General features: G+C 35.1%; 1 non-coding gene across 1 annotated transcript; it reads left to right on the forward strand.

Moving 5' to 3' along the window:
* Positions 1-9,561: 9,561 nt before the first annotated feature.
* On the forward strand, positions 9,562-9,667 carry LOC121227752 (small nucleolar RNA R71). Its single transcript, XR_005925275.1, has one exon. It is a non-coding gene; the product is annotated as a small nucleolar RNA R71 (small nucleolar RNA).
* The last annotated feature ends 678 nt before the right edge of the window (positions 9,668-10,345 follow it).

A 10,345-nucleotide genomic window follows, 5' to 3' on the forward strand; every position in this document is an offset into this window, starting at 1 on the left:
CTTCTGCATCTTAAAAATTGAGAAACAGAATGTGGAATTGGGCACACGGGTAGAGACACGGGTGTGTGTCTCAGCCATGTGAGATACACGGCCTAGAACACATGCATGTGTCTTGGCCGTGTGAAACTTGCACCTAATTTGAGAAAATTAAATTAACCACACGGCCTAGAACATGGGTGTGTGCCAGATCGTGTGGCACAAGTCAAAGAGTTACACGGGTAAGGACACGAGTTGGGACACGGTCGTGTGAAACTTGCACCTAATTTCTGAAAATTAAATTAACCACACAGCCTAGAACATGGGCGTGTGCCAGACCGTGTGACACAAGTCAAAGAGTTACACGGGTAAGGACACGAGTTGGGACACGGCCGTATGCCTCACATCGAATGCCCACACGGCCTAAGGCATGGGCATGTCATCTGGCCGTGTGAGCCAAAAGGCCTACTCATACTGGTGTGTGACCCCTGTATATGAGAAAAAAATTTAAATTTTGCAAAAAATATTCTGAGATCCTGGTTTAACCCTGACTTGTTTCTAAAGCTTAAATTGGGCTTCGAAGGTCCATTCAATGGATGGTATGATTATTTTTGTATATGAATAGTAAATGACATGAATTGTTTGTAATTGTTCTGCAAAATCCGGTAATGCTTTGTATCCTGTTCCGACGACGGATACTGGTTAAGGGTGTTACACGAGTGCTAGGGGATAGTAGCGGTATGCGAGGGCTAGAGCATGAGCAGTAGGGTGCGCAAGAGTAAGGGAAGGTGCGAGTTGCGGAGCGCGCGGCTAGGTGCTTGGTGGCTGTTGGATGTACGGTTGCTAGTAGATGTTGTGGGCAGTTGCCGGTGATGGTAGATGGGGGCTACAGTATTAGGTAGTTTGGAGGGTCGATGGTGTTAAGGGTGATAGAAGAAAAAGTGAATAGGAGAGTGGTATTTAAATTGTGAGTATGGGGAAGTTTAACTCAAACTCTTAGAAGAAATAATAATAAAATATGATAACTCCTAATCTTATTTAAAAACAATAACAATTAATATATAATATAAAGTATACTAATATATTACTTGATATTATCTTATTTATTAGAAATAAAAATTCTTAAATAAAATAGTGATAAAATAATTAAACAATTCTAATACCATACAAGATTAATAACAATTAATATACATTATATAAAATATAATTATATTTTAATTGTTATCATTCTATTTATTAAAAATAAAAAATAAAAACTTTATTTTAGCTGTTTTAAAAATATTTACCAAAAAAGACAATTAATTTCAATATTTACAAAAAGCATAGTCAATTATTGCAAATAATTCAATTAAGTACCTGAACTTAAAGATAATTTGAAAATTTAGATAATTTGAAAATTGGGCTATAAACTAAAACTTGGATCAAAATTGACCTTTTCATTTGAAAAATTAAAACTTTATTTTGTTACTTATGAAATACTTTCTTGGAAGATTATGTTAAAATCAATTCCTAAGAAAGATTGGAGGGGTCACAAGCGGTCTAGCTTAAATTTCAATCTCCTAGATAGAATTTATTTTAACATGCTAATCTAGAAAATATAGCGTAATATTTAAAAAAAGAAATAGAAATTTAAGTATCCGATAAAATGAACGAGGTTTTATCCCGCTCAATTTTATCCCCCAATAATGTTTCAATCACTGAGTGTTAACTCTGAAATTACCTCCCTTATCGTGAAGTTTAACAACCTCATATGAGAAGACTTAATGAATAGTGAATGAACCGAACCAACGTGATTTTAACTTACCTAGAAAAAACCTTAATCTAGAATTGAACAACAAGACTTACTGACCTGCTTCAAATTCCCAAACTCGAATGTACTTGTCATGCCATCTTTTTAATCTTTCCTTAAATAATTTGGCATTTTCATCTGAGAACATTCGAAACTCTTCTAACTCATTGAGTTGAAGCATCCGTTTCTCTTTAGCAAGTTTGAGATCCAAATTGAACTTTGGAGAGCCCAGTAAGCTTTATGTTCTAACTCAAAGGGCAAATGACAGGTTTTCCCAAAAACCAACCGATAGGGAGACATCCCTAAAGGTGTTTTGTATGCCGTGCTATAGGCCTATAAGGAGTCATCCACTCTTTTGGACCAGTCTATTTGGTTTGGACAAACTACCTTTTCGAGTATACCTTTTATCTCCTTATTTGCCAGTTCAACTTGCCCATTTGTCTGTGAATGGTAAGCTGTGACAACCTTGTGCTTCACTACATGTCTATCAAGCAACCATTTGAACCATTTGTTCACAAAATTGGACCCCTCATCACTAATGATAGCCCTAGGAGTTCCAAACCTTATGAACACATGTTTCTGCAAAAACTTCATTACAACCTTAGTATCGTTCATCGAATATGCCTCGGCTTCAACCTACTTAGATACATAGTCTACTGCTGCCAATATATACTTGTGACCAAAAGGAAGGAAATGACCAAGAAAGTCAATACCCCAAACATCAATTAATTCTACCTTAATGATGTTTCTTCAAGGCATCTCATTTATGTTGCCAATGTTTCCAACTCTCTGGAATCGATCAAAATTCTTTATGTAGGCATGTGCATCTTTAAATAGCATTGGCCAAAAGAATCCGGCTTGTAATACTTTGGCCACAGTACGTGAACCTCTGAAATGTCCCCTACTTGGAGTTGTATGAAAATGATATAAAATGTTATGTACCTCATTTTTTGCCATGCATATCCTGATTATTTGATCTGTGCACTTTTTAAATAGGTATGACTTTTCCGAGAGAGAGTAATTCACATTGTGAATAAACTTTTCTTTTGTTGATATGTCTTATCAATCAGCATCAAACCACAAGCTAAATAGTTAGCAAAATTAGCAAACCAATAGGTGTTATGAACGTGATTTAACTTAAGCATGTGCTCATCCAAGAATGTCTCCTGGATGGTTGTAAGCCATAATGTTCCTTCTTGTGGCTTTAATTTGGATAAGTGATCTGCTACTTGGTTTTCTACCCCTTTTCAATCTTGAATTTCTAGATTGAAATCTTGGAGTAGAAGTACCCATCGGATCAACCTCGGCTTAACATCTTTCTGGGCAAGTAAATATTTAATTGTCGAATGATTCGTAGAGACAGTCACTTTGGTACCTATAAGATAAGATCGAAACTTGTCAAAAGTAAACACAATAGCAAGTAACTCTTTCTCTGTTACCATATAATTCAATTAAGCTCCCATTAGATTCTGACTTGCATAGTAGATGGGATGAAAAACCTTGTTCCTTTGCTGGCCCATCATAGCTCCTACCATGAAGTCACTTGCGTCACACATTAACTTAAATGGTAAATCCCGATCTGATGTGACGATAATGGGTGCCAAAACTAACCGATTCTTTAAATCGTTAAAAAATTTCAAACATTCTTCATCAAAGTTGAATGTTGTGTACTTATCCAATAAATTACATAGAGGTTTAGCAACTTTGGAGAAGTCTTTGATGAATCTTCAATAGAATTCGGCATGTGTAACACCCCTAACCCATATTCATCACCGAAATAAGGTTACGGAACATTACCGGAGTTTACAATTCAAACGGATAGAAAAATTCAAACATTTCATAACATATCAATAAGCATATTAAAACCAAGTCAAATCATTCATATTGTCCCTTATACGAGCCTTTGAGGCCCTAAATACATGTTAGAAAGAAGTCGAGACTAAATCAAAAACTTAGAGAATTTTTTAGAAAATAGTAAAAATTTTCAATACTGCAAGGGTCACATGGCCGTGTAGGCAGGCCATGTGACTTATGTGGTCAAGACACATACCCGTGTCTCAAGCCGTGTGGGCATTCAAAATAGGGACACACGACCATGTCCCAGCCTATGTCTATGCCTGTGTAACTCTCTGACTTGGTCACACGGCCAAGTCACATGCCCGTGTGCCAGGCCGTGTACCCTTCGAAATAACTCCACACGCCTGTGTGCCAGGCCGTGTAATAGCCTGATTTGTAACCCTTTGAAAGCTATAGGGGAAACATTGCTGTGTCACTTGGACGTGTGTCACACACGGCTAAGAGACATCCCCGTGTGGACAAAAATAGGCCATTTTACAAGCCATTTTTCTCACCCAATTTTTCATGTACCTATCACCAACATTGCATATATAACCATGCCATTCTAAGGCATCCAAATCAAGCATAAACAAGATATATACAAATGATATAAATTTATATAACCAATATGCCTTTGGGCACCTCAATGGCAATATCAAAACATATACAAATGTGAACACACATTGATCAATTGTTCAATAAAGTCTATACCATATTATGTCACTTGTTTTTCCTTTCAAAAACATACCAAAAAGGTACCAATTATATCATACAAAAATTAGCTCCAAATAGTCACATAATTCACATATATCTAGTGCACCAAAACACCATATTCACCTACATCATAATGACACTTATCATTTGCATATTTGAACTATAATACCATCATTCATAATAAAGCTATTCACATACATGTCAAACTAAACCATTATCTTATCAAAATTCCAAAACTCAATCAAGTCAAATGGCCATATATATTGCATATTCATCTATCATTTCATCTTCCATCATTCAACCATATTTAGGGCTACATGTACACATACCAAAATATGCCGAAACACAAGCCAATTCAATCTACCATATTCCAACAAAACATATAGGCCAACATTAGCGAAAATACCTATATATGCCATTATAACCAAAATTTAACAACCAAATGTACCAAAAGAGCCGGTGGATAGTGTGATATAGCTCCAACAAGCTTCCAACCCGTACGATCTTCTGATTCACTATAAAACATGGAAAATAACACAGAGTAAGCATTTAAGCTTAGTAAGTTCATGTAACATAGAATTTAACTTACCATTTAATCTTATTATATGTAAGTAAACAAGCATATCCCAATACAATTTGGCCAAATGCCTAGGCACATATACACCAGCCATATTAGCCATGTAAATACATATATAAGACAATAACCATAGATGAACATAACCATTGATCAATTTCCATATACATATATCATCCATTTTGTTTTTCCATATATCATATAACCACAATTTCATGTAGTTCACATGTATACCTGTAATAGTTCGTATTGAACTCTTATCGTTCCGTATCAGAATATTGCCCGTTGAACCATTTAGAATACTGTTGGATACCCGGGATAGCTCATACATAGTGTGAAAGCTCATATATTTGTAATCAATCAATTCATATACATGTATGCTCATACGAGCTATGAATTGGTATGCTCACTCAAGCTGTAGATCGGTATGCTCTCACGAGCTATAAATCATTATGCTCATACGAGCTATAAATTAGTTGGGTCGAAATGTAGCTACACGATGCTGCTTACACGAGCTGTGCAGTATCCACAACACATGCAGGACCTCAGCCATTGATAGGACATTTAGAAGCAGTACCCAAATCATGTAATCCTAATGGCATGTCATTTGTATCCTATGGATTCCTGAGGTTCAAACGAGGCTTGGTAATCATCGTATGTCATTAGTTATGTAATCAGTAATTATGTATGACAATTCATAACATATATATATTTCAATTTAAAACATATAAACATAATTTAATTACACAAACTTACCTCGACTAGTATACACAGATACGGAGGCGATTAATCCGAGGCTTCCTCTTTACCTCGATCTAACTCCGTACGGGTTTAACTGGATCTATATGGATAAATTTAACTCAATTCAACATATAATTCATTCAACTTAATCCAAAACATATTTTGGCAAAATTACCATTTTGTCCTTATACTTTTAATTTCTTTGCAATTTAATTCCTAGGCTCGAAAAATGAAATTCATGCAATTTTACCCCTACCCAAGCCTAGCCGATTAATATACAAAATTATAGTAGCCCACATATTTCATAAATTCACAAATTATGCCATGAATTTATCATATTTTTCAATTTAACCCCTAATTGACAATTTCATAAAAAATTTCTTCACAAAAGTTGTTTATCTAACAACAACCATATATTTTCTATCATCAAACATCAAAACTCATATGTATTCAACAATGGCAAAACCCTAATAGTTTACCAATTTCAAAAATTAGTCCCGGGCTAGCTAAACTAAGCTACAATGATCCCTGAAACATAAAAATCATTAAAAACAGATTAAAAATACCTACCTAATCAAAGAAATAAGAATGGCCAAATATCAAGCTTAACAGTGGTTCCTTTCTCTTGTGTAATTCAGTTGAACATTGATAATGGAAGATGATGATTAATTTATTTCATTTATTTTTATCATTAATTACCTATTTACAATTATAACATTTAAAATCATTAGTAATTACACAATATGCCAAGCCATCATATTCCACTAACACATTTATGGTCTAATTACCATGTAAGGACTTCCAATTTAAAGTTCTATAGCTATTTAATACCTTTAGCTATTAGAACTCAACTTTTGCACTTTACACAATTTAGTCCTTTTGATCAGATTGAGCATGTAAATGGTAAAATTTCTTAACAAAATTTTTATACAGTATGACCATCATACTGTAGGAAATAAAAGAAAAATAAAATAAATTTTTTAACTTCAGAATTGTGGTCCCAAAACCACTATTCCTATTTCACTAGAAACGGGCTATTACAACATGTCCCAAAAAGCTCCTAACACCCTTTACAGATGTTGGAGGTGGGAGTTTCTCAATAACATCCACCTTTGCTTTATCTACCTCGATTCTTTGTCTTATTTTTCGGTGCCACAAAATAATACCTTATCGTACCATGAAATGACACTTTTCCCAACTGAGTACTAAGTTTGCTTCTTCGCACCGCCTTAGTACCTTGGCTAGATTGGCTAAGCAATCATCATAATGGTCTCCAAACACTGAAAAATCATCCATGAAAACATTCAAAAACTTTTCCACCATGTCAATAAAAATAACCATCATACATCTTTGAAATGTAGCAGGTACATTACATAAGCTAAATGGCACGCGTCTAAACGTGAACATACCGTATGGACATTGTTTTGTGTTAATCCTACAATACTACTGTGATCTAATTGTACCCTGAGTACCCATCTAAAAAATAGTAATAGTTTTGCCCCACGAGTCTATCTAGCATCTAATCCAAGGATGGTAAAGGAAAAATAATCTTTCCTAATTGCCTTGTTCAACTTTTGATAATCTATGCAAATTCTCCATCCTGTAACCATTCTAGTCAGTATTAACTTGTTATTTTCGTTCTTTACGAATGTAATACCTCCTTTCTTTGGCATGCACTGGACCGAACTTACCCATGAACTGTCTAAGATGGGGTAAATTATACCTGTATCTAACCATTTAATGATTTCTTTATTTACCACATCCTTCATAACGGGGTTCAGTCTTCGTTGTCCATCAATCATCCCTTTCTCGCCATCTTCTAGGATGATTTTGTGCATGAACACGGATGGACTAATACCATGGATATCGGCTATGGTCCATCCAATAGCCTTCTTGAATTGTTCCAAAACTAAAATAAGTTTTTCTTCCTACTCTTCAATTAACTCTGCTGAAACAATCACAGGCAAAGTCAAAGCATTACCTAAATAAACATATTTTAAGTGCAAGGGAAGTACATTTAGTTCCAATTTAGATGGCTCCTCAATTGACGCTTTTGGTTGAACATAATCTTTGCTTCCTAATTCTAAAGATTCGAAACAAGATTGTGGATTAAATCTCTTCTGGTTAGCTTCTCACAAAGCCAAGTATTCTTTCCTTTTTCATCACTTGAAGGGTCTGACATCAAAACTTGTTGTAATAGGTCTTGAACAAAGTAGAGTTCCTATTCTATAGCTAATTATTCTAACTTAGATACTGTAGAACAATCATCAACTATGTTAAGAAATCGCATAGGTTTAAAAACATTAAACTTACCTGATCGTCCTAAACACGCATGGTAAGCTCGTTGTTCTGCATATCAATAAGGGTCCTTCCAATTGTTAAAAAGGGCTTTCTTAGGATTATTGGCACCTCTTTATATGCTTTAATGCTTAAAAAAAAGTCAAAAAGAAAAATAAATTTATCTATACGTACTAATACATCCTCGAGTTTTCTTTCTAAATGTGCTGAGGATAAATCTGCTAAGTAAAGTGTAACCGTAAAAGGTCTAACTTTACCTATCCCCAACTTTCTAAATATGGACATGGGCATCAAGTTGATGCTTGCACCTAAATCACATAATGCTTTACCATAATAAGTTACTCTAATGTTGCAAGGTATGGTAAAACATCTAGGGCCCTTCATCTTTGGGGGTAGTTTATCTTGTAGATATACACTGCATTCCTTCGTCAAAGCTGCCGTCTCAAATTCTCCAAGTCTTTGTTTCTTAGACAACATATCCTTCATGAATTTGATGTAGTTTGACATCTACTCAAGTGCTTCTACCAAAGGAATGTTAATATGAAGTTTCTTGAGTACAACTAAGAAATTCTTGAACTGGACTTCCTATTTGTGCTTTTGTAGTCTTTGAGGGTAGGGTGGTGGAGGATTCTTAACTTGAATTGGGCACTTCATCTGTTGTGGCACTTCTACAACGAACAAAGGTGTTAGTTTATCGAAATTGACTGGTTCAAAAGTTATCTTATCGAATTTTGTAGATTTTGGTTCTGGTGAAGCTGGAATTTCAACACTGGGTTGAACTTCCACATTTTCTCAAGCATCAGCTTACTCTTCTTCAACTTCGACAGTGTTAGGCCTTAATGATTTTTTGCTCCTCAATGTCAATGCTTTATAATACTCTTTCCTCAAATTTCTTGAATTCTCTGTATCACTAGACAAGGTGCCTTGTGATCGATTCCTAAGTTCAGTTTGCATTCTGGCCCATTTGATTTTCTAGGTTTTTCAATGTGGCTATTTGGCTTTGTATTAATGCATCATTTTTCGCTATATATACCTTCAACAAGTTTTTTAAGCCGTTGGATGGTTCAATTTGAGTTGGGTTTTGAACTTGTTGGGTAAATCCAAAGGGCTAGGTTGGGTGTAAGTGTTATTGGGGCAAGTCCCTTGGTTACTCCAAGAAATATTAGAGTGGTTTTGCCAAGATGGGTTATAAAAATTAGATTGCAGTCTCTGCCTTCCTCGGTTTTGGTTCTAGTTACCCATGTAATACACAGATTTTGGGTTTAATGAGCATTCTTCAAACAAGTGTCCTTCCTCACAATATACACAGGCTACATTTTTGAATTGATTCGGTGGTTGAGTTGCAAAATTATTAAACCCATTAGTAGTAAATCTTTTAAGCATTGAGGTTATCGAGGATACCTAAGATGAGAGTAAAGTGAGAGCGTCCACTTCATGTATTCTTATGACTCATCTTCTTGATGCTACTTGATTGGTTGGCCATTTGTAATTGTTGCTGGCAATTCTCTCAATGATTTCATAAGCCTTATTATAAGACTTAGAAATGAGAGCACCATTAGCAGAAGCGTCTACTACCATCCTCGTGTAAGTATTGATATCGTTATGGAACGTCTCTAATTAGATGCAATGAGGGATTTCGTGATAATGGCATCTTCATAATAGTTTTTTAAATTCTTCCCATGCCTCATACAAGGACTTATCATCCATCTATTAGAAGGTAGTGATCTCATTCCGCAACTTAGCATTCTTGCTTGGTGGGAAGTACTTCATAAGGAATTGTTCTACTAACTCTAGCCATATGGTAATGGAATTTGGTGGGAATGAGTTCAAACAAGCTTAAGCTCTGTCCCTTGGTGAATATGGGAACAACTTTAACCTTAGTGCTTCTTCGGGTACTACGGCTAACTTGAAAGAGTCACTCACCTCCATAAACAATCTGATGTGAAGGTAAGGATCCTCAGTTGGCATTCCACTGAATTGGACCACTGTTTGAAATATCTGGAACATGACTGGTTTTAGCTCGATTTTGGGTCTCCTAATACCGAAATTAAGTTCATGACACACTGGCACGTGAAAACACGAAAATATACACACTTTTTCATGCCCTTTTTCACTCAAATTCATGCAGTTTCAGTATAATTCTTGTTGAAACTTTATAATTATTATAAAATAATTAAATTGTAATTAAATTATTAACATGTTGAATTTTACTTAATTTTATAATAAATTTTGAGTAACTTTGATCATTTTCGACAGATTCGCACAAAGGGCCAAAAACGGCTCTACAGACACTACTAGAAGCACACACTGAGAAGCAATTTTGAAGCATCAAGGCGAATATATTTTTCAGCCTAAGATGGTCCAAATTATGCGTATTAATTCATAATATAATTAATTTTAATTTTAATCCAATTTAG

This window comes from Gossypium hirsutum, chromosome A03 (assembly GCF_007990345.1).
Source record: "Gossypium hirsutum isolate 1008001.06 chromosome A03, Gossypium_hirsutum_v2.1, whole genome shotgun sequence".
Classification (NCBI taxonomy): domain Eukaryota; kingdom Viridiplantae; phylum Streptophyta; class Magnoliopsida; order Malvales; family Malvaceae; genus Gossypium; species Gossypium hirsutum.